A 15,322-nucleotide genomic window follows, 5' to 3' on the forward strand; every position below is an offset into this window, starting at 1 on the left:
AAATGTGTTATCCTAGGCATAAATATCAGGCTTTTTATTTTTGCCTTATTGGCTCAAAGTTAAAATTAACATAATCCTCCATTGAGTTACCTTCTGTAAGTGTATTCTTAACACATTTCTACATCTAATTATTTTCATGGAATAATTCTAGATTGCCATATCCATCTTTCCCACCTCTCCCTACACAGACATGACTCCATCCATGTATCTGGGATACTTCTGAATATATGAACTACAGGCCATGTAGCTTGTTCCTTAACTATAAAAATTAAGTCAGTGAATGAACACAATTAAATCCGTAAGTGGTTTATGAAGCTAACAAGCCTCAGTTGCTCCACGGCATGAAAAGTTTGAACTTTTGGGTGTATTTTAGTAGATTATGGGTCTTTCCATCCTTGCCTTTTTCATGCTGTTAAATGATTTTTCTAGTCTAACTCTGATCCCAGGTTTGGCCCACATTCTCTCTCCTGGGGCCCCATGAGATGCTGGCTACTTCAAATGCTTGCTCCCTCCGTCACTTATTATAAAATCTCCAGTGTCACACCACTCAATAACGTCACGGTGAGGGAGGAGATGAAATAACTTCCTTTTCAGCTTTTTAGAGGTATCTACTCTGTCCAGCTTTCCTGCATTTTCAGAGAGAGTCTTTGCTGTCTGAACGCAGAGCAAAGGCACTGACTGCCAAGCAGGCATGGCTGTAGGTTTTGTTTACCCAACCCAATGAGTGCTCTGTTTACAAATTAAAACACTTACGATTTTCTCAAATTTCCACTCATTTTCACATTGTCACAGTACTGTAAAACCTGATGTTTTTTTCTTCCAAATTTTGACCATGTTAACAAAATAAACACTACTGTTAAAATTTCAGCAAGATTATTACATTTCTACTCCATTCTATTTATATTGCATAGTCACAGTTACTGTTTACATACAGTTTTTCTTGATACATGTTTACTATTATATTAGTATGATATATCAGAGATTTGTAATTACAATTTCAAGACCCTTGGGCCCAAATATATTTTAAAATTCAACAATGTTCAGATTCTGGAAATGTAATATAATGTAATACCATGCAATAACACAATATAATCAATCCTCTTATTATATAATTTCCAGGGAGGTTTGGGCCAGTACCACAGTCAAACATATATTAAAATCACTATATTAATATATTCTGAATATTTAGTGGGGTGAATAAAATTATAGAAGAATATGTTGAGACTCTTTACAGGAAAAAAACTGATGGTTATCAGAGGGGAGGTGGGTGGAGGGGTAGGGGAAATAGGTGATGGGGATTAAGGAGCACACTTGCTGTGATGAGCACTGGGTGATGTATGGAAGTGTTGAATCACTATATTGTACACCTGAAACTAATATTACACTGTAAGTTAACTAACTGGAATTTATATAAAAACTTAAAAAAAAAGAATATGTTGATTGAGGTAGGATTTCGGTTTCTGCCAAAGAAAATAAATACAGCTTTTTTTTTTATTTCTGAACTGTGAATGAAACACTTTATATTAAACAACACTTCATATTTTGTCAAGCATAACATATAGTTTTGTATTTTTATTTCTTTGCAAATATTTCCCCCCGTCTAAAAACCTGTGCTCTCACATGTACAGCTATCCCAGTACATAAAGAAAACACCTCCATTTCCCCCAAGAGTTTAAAATTCAGCTCATGAAAAAATAAAAAAATAAAATTCAGTTCATGAAATCCTTTCCAAGCCTCTAGAAAAATTAATTACATTACCTAATAAATGATACAATCAGCAATGCATATATTGTACTTTATTTAGAAAACATATTATCTTAAATGTGAGACTATATTGTACACCTGAAACTAATAGTACACTGTAAGTTAACTAACTGGAATTTAAATAAAAACCTAAAAAAAAAGAATATGTTGATTGAGGTGGGATTTCGGTTTCTGCCAAACAAAATAAATACATTTTATTTTAAAAGTGATCCACTTCTGCAAACCAAGCATTTAAAATAACACATATTTAACATAGTACATTATAGTTGTTGAATATCTATTTATAGAAAGAATGAATATATTTCACTAAATATTCTAAATAAGTATTTAGAATTTTCCAGTTTCAAGAAATATAATTAATATGTTTGATATCACATGAGTACAAAGTAGTAGATATCAAACAGATGATCTAGAATTATAATAAAATCTTCCTTCCATAGTATAGTAAGGTATTTAATTGAAATGTTACTATTTTATTTTGAAATGATTTATATTTAAATATTATAAATTGTTGAAAAAACAAAAAACAATTAGTCAATGCTATTATATTTAAATTTCTTATAAGCATCTGAATTATTTTCCAATGCAATAAACATTATGAATAAAAGTAATAAAATTTATCCCATGTTAGTATGTATGTACATTTTTATTTTTTTCTTAGAAGTCTGAAATATAAGTAACATCCTCAATCTCTTAATTCTTTTTCTATTAAATATGCACAAATAAAATAATGACATGGAAATTCTAAGGTGATAAGATGGAATGAACTATAGGATATTATGTTACAATTTATTTAAAGTATTTTCTTTTTTTAATAAAAAGGAAAGTATAGTTGTCTTTATAAATAAGTAGCTTTAAAACATTTTCCAAGCATATATCTCACTTTCTAAAAAAGCTAAACCTAGAAGTTTGAGTAGTAGATGTCTCAAAATATGAATAAAGCAATTTTAAGATTCACACATATTTTTAAAAAGAGGAAAATGTAACTTTGATCAATTATAAACACACATTTTTTAGTGCTATTCAAAAACTAAATTTAACATTGTTCTAAGCAATGCCCCTTTACTTCACTCAGTGAGACTCTGATGCAAATTCAGAAAAGTTGTTTTTATAACCTGGTCCAAAAAAATATTTATATGTCAATTCATATACATATAATTTCTATTTAAAAGCTACCGAAAGGTAAACACAAACTTCAAAAGATAAAGGCAACCAAATTCAGTTCAAATCAAATTGATGTAGTATCAAATTATCCTTCTAGTATAAATACATTAGAATTAAAATACACAGAAAGAAAGAGAGAAGAGCGAGCAGGGGAGAGCGAGACAAGTTTGAAGGGGAGGGCAGGCAGAGTTAGCAGCCCCTAAGGGTCTCCTCTCCCACTGCCCATCCCTTTCCTCTCTTCTCCCCCAGCCTCTCTCTCTCTTTCTGCCCCATAACTTTTCTCTCAAAAACCCCCTATTTAGCCAAAGGAAGGAGGTAAGGGGAACCCTCTCCCCTCCCCCCTCCAAAACCCCCCAACTTTTCCAGTCCGGAGAAAGCAGGGAAGCGAGCGGGCACCCGGCTGGCCATGCAGCTGCTGTGCTGCGAGGTGGACCTGGTCCTTAGGGCCACGCCAGAGGCCAACCTGCTCTACAATGACCGCGTTTTGCAGAACTTTCTCACCATCGAGGAGTGCTACCTTCCCCAGCTCCTACTTCAAATGCGTGCAGAAGAACATCCAGCCCTACATGCGCAGGATGGTGGCCACCTGGATGCTGGAGGTCTGCGAGGAACAGAAGTGTGAAGAGGAGGTCTTCCCTTTGGCCATGAATTACCTGGACCGCTTCTTGGCTGGGGTCCCAACTCCTAAGAGCAATCTGCAGCTCCTGGGTGCTGTCTGCATGTTCCTGGCCTTCAAGCTCAAAGAGACCATCCCTCTGACGGCGGGGAAGTTGTGTATTTATCCTGACAACTCCATCAAGCCTCAGGAGCTGCTCAAGTGGGAGCTGGTGGTGCTGGGGAAATTGAAGTGGGACCTGGCGGCCGTCACTCCTCACGACTTCATCCAGCACATCCTTCGTAAGCTGCCTCAGCCGAGTGAGAAGTTGTCTCTGACCCGCAAGCACGCACAGACCTTCATTGCTCTGTGTGCCACTGATTTTAAGTTCGCCATGTACCCGCCATAGATAATTGCAGCTGGAAGTGTGGGAGCAGCCATCTGTGGGCTCCAGCAGGATGAGGACGTGAGCTCCCTCTCTGGCAATGCCCTGGTCGACCTGCTGGCCAAGATCACCAACACGGATGTGGACTGCCTCAAAGCCTGCCAGGAGCAAATTGAGATGGTGCTGCTCAACAGCCTGCAGCAGTTCCGTCAGAACCAGGGGGATGGGTCCAAGTCGGAGGATGAACTGGGCCAGGCCAGCGCCCCTACGGACGGGCGGGATGTTGACTTGTGAGGACGCAGTCGGGCCAAATGGGAGAGACGTGCTCACATCTGCTCTCTTCTTCTCTCTGGTTGTGTTTTGTTCTTTGTTTTAGGATGAAACTTTAAAAAACAACAACAACAAAAATTCTGCCCCCATCTAGATCATACTGAAAGATCTTTTAGAAGTGAGAGAAAAAGGTCCTATAAAAACGGAATAACTAAAAGCATTTGGTGCCTATTTGAAGTACAACAGAAGGGAATCCCTTGTATATGTGAACAGTTATTGTTTGATTATATTAAAAGTAATAGTAAAATGCTTACAGAAAAAAATAAATAAAATACACAGAAAAATTAATAAATAGAAACGTTTTGTATTAGGGCGCCTGGGTGGCTCAGATGGTTAAGCGTCTGCCTTCAGCTCAGGTCATGATCCCAGGGTTGTGGGATCGAGTCCCCCATCGGGCTCCCTGCTAGGCGGGGAGCCTGCTTCTCCCTCTGCCTCTGCCTCTCTCTCTCTCTCTCTCTGACTCTCATGAATAAATAAATAAAACATTAAAAAAAATGATAAAAAAAAGAAACGTTTTGTATTAGATCATTCCCATATTAAATATTTTTCATCTTTCAGTGAAAATAAGTTAACGTTAATTGTGTGTGACTCTAACTGTCTCCATATAAATCAACATACATTTTTAAGAACTTTGTGAATAACACAATCAGACAATGCAGATAAAGAACAACTTCATGTACAAAGATAATAGGTTTAATATTGAAAATAGTGAGTTTCAACTGACAGAATGGCATTCATATTTGAATTAAAAAGTACAAAGTAAATCTTTTTATTTACATTCATAGAATAATAATTAAAGCTACATTAATGGAAGTCATTCCTGAATGAGAAACTATATAAAAGAAAGCTTGAGAGTACCTTAGCAGTCTCCAAATTTTGTTCAGTTGAGGAGTGGATGGTAACTAAAGAGGAGTATTTAGCATGATCTGGAATGAAGATGATGTAAAGTTAATAAAAAAGGAAACTATCTCTACAATTTCATCAAAAAGAATAAAATACCTAAGAATAAATTTAACCAAGGAAGTGAAAGACCTATATATTGAAAACTATAAGACATTACTAAAAGGAATTAAAGATGACACAAATGAAATGAAAGTCCACGCTCATGGATTAGAAAAATCAGAATTTTGTTAAAATGCCCATGCTACCCAAAACAATTTACATATTCAATGCAATACCTATCAAAATTCCAATGGAGTTTTTCATAGATACAGAACAAATAATCCTAAAATTTATATGGAACCACCAAAGATCCAAAAAAGCCAAAGCAATCTTGCAAGAGAAGAACAAAGCTAAAGGCATTATGCTCCCTGATTTCTAACTATATTATAAAGCTACAGTAATTAAAAGTTATGATATTGACATAAAAACAGACACACAGATCAATGGAACAGAATAGAGCCCAGACATAAACTCATGGATATTTGGTCAATTAATTTAAAACAAAATAGACAAGAAAATACAACAGGGGAATGACAGTCTCTAATAAATAGTGTTGGGAAAACCTGATAGACACACACAAACGAATGAAACTAAATTACTACCTTACACCAAACACAAAAATTAACTGAAAATGGATTAAGGAAACTTAAGACCTGAAACCATAAAACCCCTAGAGAAAACATAGGCAGTAAGCTCCCTGACAAAAGTCTTGGTGATAATTTTTAATCTGGTACCAAAAGCAACAAATGCAAAAATAAACAAGTGGGACTATATCAGATGAAAAACTTCCACACAGCAAAGGAAACCATCAACAAAATGAAAAGGCAGAAAATATTTGCAAATCATATATCTAAGAAGGGGCTAATATCCAAAATATGTAAAGAATTCATACAACTCAACAGCAAAAAACAAAAACAAAACCCAGAAAACAAACAAACAAAACCCCTCAATTTATACAATTGAAAAATGAATAGACATTTTTCCTAAAAAAACATACAGATAGCCAACAGGTACATGAAAAATACTCAACATCATTAATCATCAGGGAAATGCAAATCAAAACCACGGATTTGATAATGGCTATTATCAGAAAGACAAGAGCTGGTAAGGATATGGAGAAAAGAGAACCCTTGTACACTCTTGGTAGGAATGTAAATCTGTATAGCCATTATGGAAAATAGTATGGACAGGCCTCAAAAAACTAAAAATAGATCTACCATATGATTCAGCAATTCCACTTCTGAGTATTTATGCAAAGAAAATGAAAACATAAATTCAAAAACATATCTGCACCCCCATGCTCACTGCAGCATTATTCACAATAGCCAAGATACGGAAACAACCGAAGTGTCCATCAATGGATGAATGAATAAAGAAACTGTGATAATTATTATTCTGCCTAAAATAGTATTCAGACTAAAAAAACAGAACGAAATCTTGCCATTTGTGACAACATGGATGGACCTTGAGGGCACTATACTAAGTGAAATAAGTCAGACAGAGGAAAACAAATGCTATATAATCTCTTTTATATATGGAATCTTAAAAAAAAGACAAATGAAATAGAGTATGTAAGTATCCTTTGAAAACTGAAATATTAGGTAAATATAATTTATCACAGTTCTGTGTGTACTTTTTGCAAAGTGAAATGGGTAATATTACCTTACCTGTTTTAAATTCAGATTTTACGTATTGTTTATTCTAAAATTATTTTTCTTGTTCCTTTTGAGTTTATAGTAATGGCTCTAGTAATGATTCAAGATTTCTTTATTAGGGCAGCTTTTGAGTCAAAGATACTATTTTTTAAGTTACATCTATTTATTCCATTCAATTAGTTTTTAAAAATTTCACTCAATTCATTTTACTCAACAAGTTCATATTTAATGCCTACTACAGGCAAGACACTGTTAACTGTGAAAGGTAAACAAATGAAAAGTGACACGATCCCTGTTCACAAAACGCTCAGTATAGTGAAGATACAGACACAACCCTCAAGAGCTAAATATGACACCATATGATCACTGAGACAAAGGAGCAGTATACAAGGTACTGACCTGGGGAGGGCTTCCGTCCCTGTGAGTATTGGGACAGGCCTCATAGGGAAGGTGATATTGTAAGTTGGGACCTAAAGGAGAAAGAAGACTTTACCAAGATAATCTAGAGTAGGTGTTAAGGGCATCATAGTCCAGGGAAACAGCCTATCATGTTGAAGAATCATGAGAGAGCTTAACATGTGCAGAGTTTAAGGTTAGAATAGATGGGTGGCCAGAGAACAACGTGGAGGAACTGGCAGTCACCAGGCCATGGAGGGCCTCATAAGTCACCCAAAGGAGTTTGGTCTTCATCCTGTAGATGTCAGAGTCATGGAAGGTTTCTAAGCAGGAAAAAATCAAAAACAAAACTAAAAATAAACCTCTTTCACAATTACTATTACTTCGCATTCTAATATTTATCATATGAAGGGATTTGTTACAGTTAGTCTGGGTCAGTGACTTGATCTCTTCAAAAGGGTACAACACCAAAATGGGCCTTTAAAGAGAGAGAGAAAGAGAGAGAATAACTCTACAGAGGAAATACATACATTGTTATAGGGTACAAGGGTTTTCAAGATAATCAATGGGAATAAACTCTTCACACGTCTCGTCTACCAAGAAAAAAAAGACAGAAAAAATATAGACAAACTTTTCCAATACTCTAGTGTAAAGACTAGAGAACTCAACGGTTAGGTGGTATTTCTACTAACTGTGTCATTGATGGAGAATAGACATAGGAATACATTCTTTTAATGTTCTAATATCTAAGGATGCACAGAATTGACAATTCTAATCTGGCACATTGCTGAGAAGAACTGTTATCCTGACTTGCTTCTGCAGTTAGTTGTAAGCACTGATACTTAGAAAAGAGCACACATCAGTCCAACAGTTCACAATAAAAGGTTGCCTGCTAGGCATTACAAAATTTATGTCAATTTATCATACATATTTAAGTGTAAGTGGAGGCGCACCTGAGTGGCTCAGTCGATTAAGCATCTGCCTTTGGCTCAAGTCATGATCCCAGGGTCCTGGGATCGAGCCCTGCATAGGGCTCCCCTGCTTCTCCCTTTCCCTCTGCTGCTCCTCCTGCTCATGCTTTCTCCCTCTCCCTCTCTCTCTCTCTCAAATAAACAAATAAAATCTTTAAAAAAGATGCAATAATATTTAAGTCTAAGTGGAGCTGTTGTCATATTGACATTCTCTTGAATTTTGGAAAAAAAAAAAAAGGCCTCACATTTTTTTTTATTTTGCACTAAGCCCACAAATTATGTTAGCTGGTCTTAGATTAATAAATCATACTCCTAACTCTAATGATAAAATTGATAAAAATGGAAAATACCAAAACAATGAGAAAGGTGGTAATCATTATATATGCTGCCCACTTCCCTTTCTGAAGCCTGGCATTCCCAAGGATAAATGAACAGAAGAGATTTTTGCATACTCTAACTCAAGCTGGAAAGAAACAGACATCAATTAAAATAGAATCACATAATATCTGAAGTTTCTCTCACATGCAGATATCAAGTATAGTCTTTATAAAATCTTAAGAAAGCATTGAGGAATAGATCCTGAAACAGACGAAATCTCAGTTTTCTCCTTTTTTTTGGTGACTGGCCTTAGCCAGAACTAGGGGAGTTAGTATAAAAGCAAAAACCAGGGGCGCCTGAGTGGCTCAGTTGGTTAAGCGTCTGCCTTCGGCTCAGGTCATGATCCCGGGGTCCTGGGATCGAGCCCCGCGTCGGGCTCCCTGCTTCGCGGGAAGCCTGCTTCTCCCTCTCTCACTCCCCCTGCTTGTGTTCCCTCTCTCGCTGGCTCTCTCTGTCAAATAAATAAATAAAATCTTTAAAAAACATAAATAAAAGCAAAAATAGTAATAGTAAATAGCCCCATTTCCATGTTGCCAACTCCTAACTGAACAAATGAAACAGACTTAGAGCAAAAGCAGAAAATATCTAGAAAAAGTTCCACAGATAAAACAGGTAGATGCTCCTATACGCCAGAGAGAGTCTATTGGAAATGACACTTGTAGACACAGTGTGTTAAAAATATATATGTATATTGAAAAACAACACTTGTTCTGCAACAACTGAGTAACTAATGAAAACAAATGAGGTGGAATAACGGTGCTGTCAGTAGAAAACAAGCATCCACCCACAAACTCTGAAGCGGAAATTTCCCCATATGAAAAGGTTTGAAATTTTTGATCAATAAGTTCTACCGTATCTACTATAAACTCTGCACTTTTAAAACCGATCCTGTAGAGTCAACGTACCTCTCAGGTGGAATTAATAATCTATCCTCCAGTTTGGATTGATAACGACCAAAGAAAGGATTGAAAATTGAGACCAGTTAAGTATGATTTAATGTTAGAAACTACGAACGTTTGTGTCAACTTGACAATGAATTGTTTCAGGATTTTAGTTTAGTTTAGGTTTTGCAGGAAGAGAAGCCTACAGAGCAAAACAACCACCACCACCACCAAACCAAAACTTCATTGTAGCCTTAGGAAATATTTTCAAGCCAATGCAAAACAGTTTTTGCCTCAGAATATGAGCTTGCTTACTTAAGCAAAAGCTCATTTTTCCCAAATTAAATTCTGTTTACCAACATCCACTTCAAATTATTTTGCCAAGTGATGTCCACAAAGCCTAACTTATTATTTCACAAACTGGAGCCTGCCCCATGTCTGCATGTGCTCTTCTTTGAATAATATATTTTGTTTACAGATTCTTAACATCATCTTAAGGGCTTGTTAAAACAAAAATTGTTCTTCTCAATACACAAATATCTGAGTTACTATGTCTATGGTGGGACTAGAAAATTTGCATCTCTACAAGTTCCTTGGTGATGCTGTTGCTGTTGTTCTGGGGACCATATTATATATATATATATATATATATATATATATATATATATATATGGCTTTATACATATAGCTATATATATATGGCTTTATACATATATATATATATATAGCTATATATATAGCTTTATTACAGAGCCAGTTTGACTCAAGGCTTTTCTATTCTTGCAGCCAAAAATCTCCTAAATGACCAGATTTGGAATTTCCAAATAAAGGAAAGATTTTATTGAAGCAGAATTGTAGTTTCTGAGGCAGTATAAGCCCCAGTTGAGACTGATGTTTCCATAATGGTTATAGATAATATGTAATGTAATAAATAGAAAGTTTCATTTCAATTCATTCTCCCAAACCAATATATCCTACAAATTTAAACAGGTACTTGTGATTCACAGCTTCCTCAGAGAGGCAAAAATTGATGTATCAGAAGACACAGATAAATGAATAGTTTAAATATATACTAAAATAACTATAAAAGAATACAAGTAACCACTTATTCTAATGCCATAGCTTTAAGCAGCTAGTTACCCAAATATTCCAAGATTTCATTTGGAATACAAATCACTCTAAAATGTTTCCAGGAGTAATAAAAAAGAATTAGGGCAGAGAAAACATAATGATTATCAGAAAAATATTTACATGATAAGAATTAGTTTTATTGAAAATGAGATCATTTGATAACCTAAGTCATTGAAGAGCTAGATGCATGCTGGGCCCCTTCCGTTACTGACAGGGAACTAAGAATTTATGTTTCTTAAATCCAAGCCATCAATATCTCCCAAGGCATACAAATATTTGACTCTTCTGACTACTCATTCTTCTTTGGTAAAATAAGCAATGGGAAACAATGCTGCTAATATTTTGCCATGGTTTAGTCTTTGAATATGAAAGTCAGAGCAGTTTGAATAATGAATCATTGAACTTACCCACAGTAGGAATTACAGCTAATAAGAGTTCCACAATTTTGAATAAAGTTTGAAAGGAATTACTGACCTCTTTAGAACAAATCTATGGGAGTATTTTAAACACACTTAAAGTTTTATAACTACTACTCTTAAAATTAACCACTGAACTGCTTTCTGTAACTATAGTTTTGGGTTTTCTAGAATGTCCTACAAAGGAACTCCTACTGTATTTGGCCTTTAATCTCTGAATTTTTTTTTTCATTTAACATCCTGCTTATGAGATTCACATTACATGGTTGGGATTTATTACTCCTTTGTATTGCTGAATAGTATTCTATCTAATGTATATACCACAGATTTGTTAATCCAATAATATTTGGAAATGTGCAGCTATTTGAGTAAAGCTGTATAGGTCTCTAAGTAAACGTGTTTTCTCTTAGATAATTACCTATGAGTTGGATTTCTGGTTCATATGGTTAATTGTCTTATTGACTTCATCAAAAATGAAAAACTGATCTCTAAAACTACTGTACTATTTTTAACTTCTGCCAGCAATAGGCAAAGTTTTCATATCATCATCAATACTTAGTATTGTCAATCTTAATTTTAGCCATGCTAATGAGTGTATGCTAGATTTTGTGTTTTGGTTTTAATGGGCATTTTTATGATGACTCATGATTTTGAACATCTTTTCATCTTCTTATTTGCCATGTGTATTAACTCTTTGTTAAAATGTCCATTCAAGTTTTCTTCCCATTGACTTTACAAATTGCTTCTTTTCTTTCTTTTTTTTAAGTTTAAATTCTAGTTAGTAAACCTACAATGAAATATTGGTTTCAGGAATAGAATTCAGTGATTCATCACTTCCATACAATACCCAGTGCTCATCATAACAAGTGCTCTCCATAATGCCCATCACTCATCCAGCCCATCCCTCACCCACCTCCCTCCATCAACACTCTGTTCCAAACTGCTATTTTCTTAATACTGAGTTTAAAGAGGTTTATATATACACTATGAATACAAGTCCATTCAATGCATGTTTTGTAAATACTACCAGTCTAAGATTTGCCTTTTCATTTTGTGAAAAATATCTAAGTAAATAATCACGTAAGTTCCATTAAAAAAAAAAAGAGTATCTACTGAATGACAGTGATAAAATTAAATGTAAAGATAAGTGAAATAAGTGTTAGCCACTGTCCGTATTTATAGTCTGGAGAGCGGGTACAGTATAATCAAAGGGAATCTTTTAATGTAATGCAAAACAAGGGTTTTTTTAGAGCTATGCTCCTAGAGTACCAAAGGAGGAGGTATAATGCAAGGTGAGCTGACTTGAAACAAGAAAAAAGGATCTAGAAAACTTAGTACTGGTAAAGAAGAACAGGAAGGGCATACTAAGGAAAATTAAGAGTATGAATAAAGGCACATAGGGTTTCAGAGGTAAGTGAGGCTTTAATCAGATCTACATAATCGTGTATCATAGGAAATATAGTCAATAATATTGTAATAACTTTGTAGATGACAGATGTAACTACACTTATTGTGGTGAACATTTCATAATGTATGCAATTGTTGAATTGCTGTTGTACACCTGAAACTAATATAATACTGTACGTCAACTATACTTCAATTAAAAAGAAAAAAAAATGTATCAGTAAACATATCTTCTTACCCCAATCCTTTACTACTTTAACTCATGCTGTACACTTAACCAAATAATTCCATCAAAATACAAATAATATGGTCACACTCTTTTCCTTTTAGACATGTTTACTGACTTTCCCTTGACAATCTAAAGTCTAAGCTCCATGACAAGCCATGAAAAATCTCACTATGGTCATTCTATTGCCATTCTTTTTACTATACACAGTTGGATATCATTATGAGTCAATTCCTTTCACTATCTCTTTCTACCTGGAATTGTGTCACTCTTATTTATCTTGAGAAACCCTTTTCAAAACCACATACTCCTTAAAACTTTGCCTAATATGCCACCTGAAGCAAGACTAATTACAATTTTCTCTCATCTATTTTGTTAAACAAGATTAAATATATAATAATTATACATATGTATGTATGTGTTCAAACATTGCAATATTATATTGCTGTTTCCTATTATGTTTAATTTACTAGGTTCCAAATACCTGCAGAGCTTTTATTTTCTTGTCCACCACTCCACTGGCTCATAGAAGGCAAAATAATTATATGCCCACTTAGCAAAAATAAAACATGCATTTTTATATCAGTAAGGATGAAGTATAATAATTCAAGAAAAAAATACTTTAATTTGATCAAGAAATATTCTGTTAAAATAAAACTTACCATTAGAGGAATTGATTGTAACCCAGAAATATACTTCATATTAGCATTCATTCTCAATATTACAATATGTGGCATTACTAATATGACTTTTAAATGTACATATTTAGTTAATTAATCTGTCTTATTAGAATCTGCTTTCAAAACCCTGTTTTATTTCTAATAAAAAAATATACTTCAATTATACTGTCGTAAGATTAGCCAGTTTAGTGGGATGAATCATGGCCCATAAGATATGTCCATTTCTTAAACCCCGAAATGTACGGGCATTACCTTATTGGATAAAAGAGTATTGACAGATTTAATTCAGTTAAGGATCTTGAGAGGGGAGATCATCCTGGATTACCTGGTGGGTCCTAAGTTCAATACTAAGTGTCTTGTAAGCAATGTCAAGTGTCCTATAAGAGACACAAAAAGAAGAGAAGGAGGCAATGTGACCACAATGCCAGAGATTGGAGTGATGCAGCTACAAACCCGGGAATGCTGATAGCCCCCAGAAGCTGCAAAAGGCAATGAATAAAATCTTTCCTAGAGTTAGTGGGATTGCAGCCTGTCAACACCTTCAGATGTTTGGCCTCCAGAACTGAGAGAATGAGTGTGTGTGTGTGTGTGTGTGTGTGTGTGTGTTTTCCAGCCACACAGTTTGAAGTACTCTGTTACAGCAGCTATTATAAGAAACTAATAGTAATTAGATTTATAAAGCTGACTTACAAATAATATGAATGATAAACGACTAAGAACTTTAAAGAGTTCTCCTTTTAAATCACAGACTATAATAAACTCTTCTTTAATAAATCAGAAATAATTGCATGTGTTCTATACTGCCAAGAAGTTGAAGTAAGGTAGTAGTCAAATCGATGTTATTTTGTCATGACTAAATACTAGGTAAGTCATTAAAATAAAATAAAATAAAATAAGCCTCCTTTAATATCTAGGATTTTACTTCTCATACAAAATACTGTGTTTCTCACAGAAATATTTAAGCAAGTAATAGTGAGAATTGCATTTGGAATTTATAGAATAAGAGAAATTAATATGAACAGTCATATAATGAGATCCTTATTTGATATTGATGTGTTTCATTTCCTCTTACATGTTGCAAGTGTTAATCCAGGCATCCTTCTTTGCTTTCAATGTCACTACACTACATCAACTTGTCACCTAAATAACTGTAATTAAGCATTCTCTCTAGTTGCTGATTACAGTATGCTGATGAACATTCCCAGTGGATTTAACAGCCTCTTTCCCAACATCTACAGTAATCATCACATATTATAATGTCTTTTTTGCTGAAGACTTCTTAAATAATCTAAAATTTAAATTGAACAAGTCTTTGATTATTGCAATCTAAAGTTCAACAGGCGCTTAGAAAGGTGTAAGTATTGTATCATTGACATCCACTAAGCAATAGGATAATATATATCCAGGGAAATAAATACTTAAGCTCTTTGGTCATTGATCCATGTCATTTTAAAAATTAGCATCAGCACATAACCCAGAAAAAAATTTTCCTAAAAAGCAGCAGGCTAACAAGAGGTGATATTTTTGAACTTAGCATTTATAACATCCAAATGACTCATTTCCTAGGACTTGAACATGCATATAGTTAATGTGCAGAACACTAAAATTTGAATCAAGTAAAATTTCAATAATCACACATTAAAGTTATTATTTCATTAAGTCATTATTATTCATAGATACAAAAAATGGCGTAATATTTCAAAACCAGATTTCCAAGATATGTGTAGATTTTATCATGCCTTGGGCAAGAGGACCTACATCATGAGCCCTATCCATGATTATATGGTGATTGCAATCACACAAACACATACACGTACACACATATCCCCCACTATAAAATGGATCTGTATCTCTGTCACTTGGGATCCAAGGTAAAGACAGATAGCATGACCCCAGCTTCAAACATCAGTTCTTATGACTCACACCCTTCTTCCCAGAAATGCCCTTCCATATCTCTTGCCCTGTGAACCTGAAACAAAAGGCAGCTGAGTTCTAATGCTATAA

General features: G+C 34.6%; 1 long non-coding RNA gene and 1 pseudogene across 15 annotated transcripts in view; one reads left to right on the forward strand and one right to left on the reverse strand.

The window, feature by feature from the left end:
* Positions 1-15,322, reverse strand: part of LOC102742234 (uncharacterized) — a 676,629-nt gene that overhangs the window by 257,150 nt on the left and 404,157 nt on the right. The window contains exons 8-9 of one of the 15 annotated variants that reach the window (XR_014147839.1): positions 7,235-7,305; positions 5,049-5,164 (exon numbers count right to left, since the gene is read on the reverse strand). The exons of the other annotated variants lie outside the window; for them this stretch is intronic. This is a non-coding gene — a long non-coding RNA (uncharacterized LOC102742234). Of the gene's footprint in view, positions 1-5,048; positions 5,165-7,234; positions 7,306-15,322 lie in introns of those variants that run through there. 15 annotated transcript variants of the gene reach the window in all.
* Positions 3,071-4,455, forward strand: LOC102740135 (G1/S-specific cyclin-D2 pseudogene; annotated as a pseudogene).

The sequence above is a fragment of the Leptonychotes weddellii genome, chromosome 8 (assembly GCF_054177405.1).
Source record: "Leptonychotes weddellii isolate Sample4059 chromosome 8, ASM5417740v2, whole genome shotgun sequence".
In the NCBI taxonomy this organism is placed as follows: Eukaryota; Metazoa; Chordata; class Mammalia; order Carnivora; family Phocidae; genus Leptonychotes; species Leptonychotes weddellii.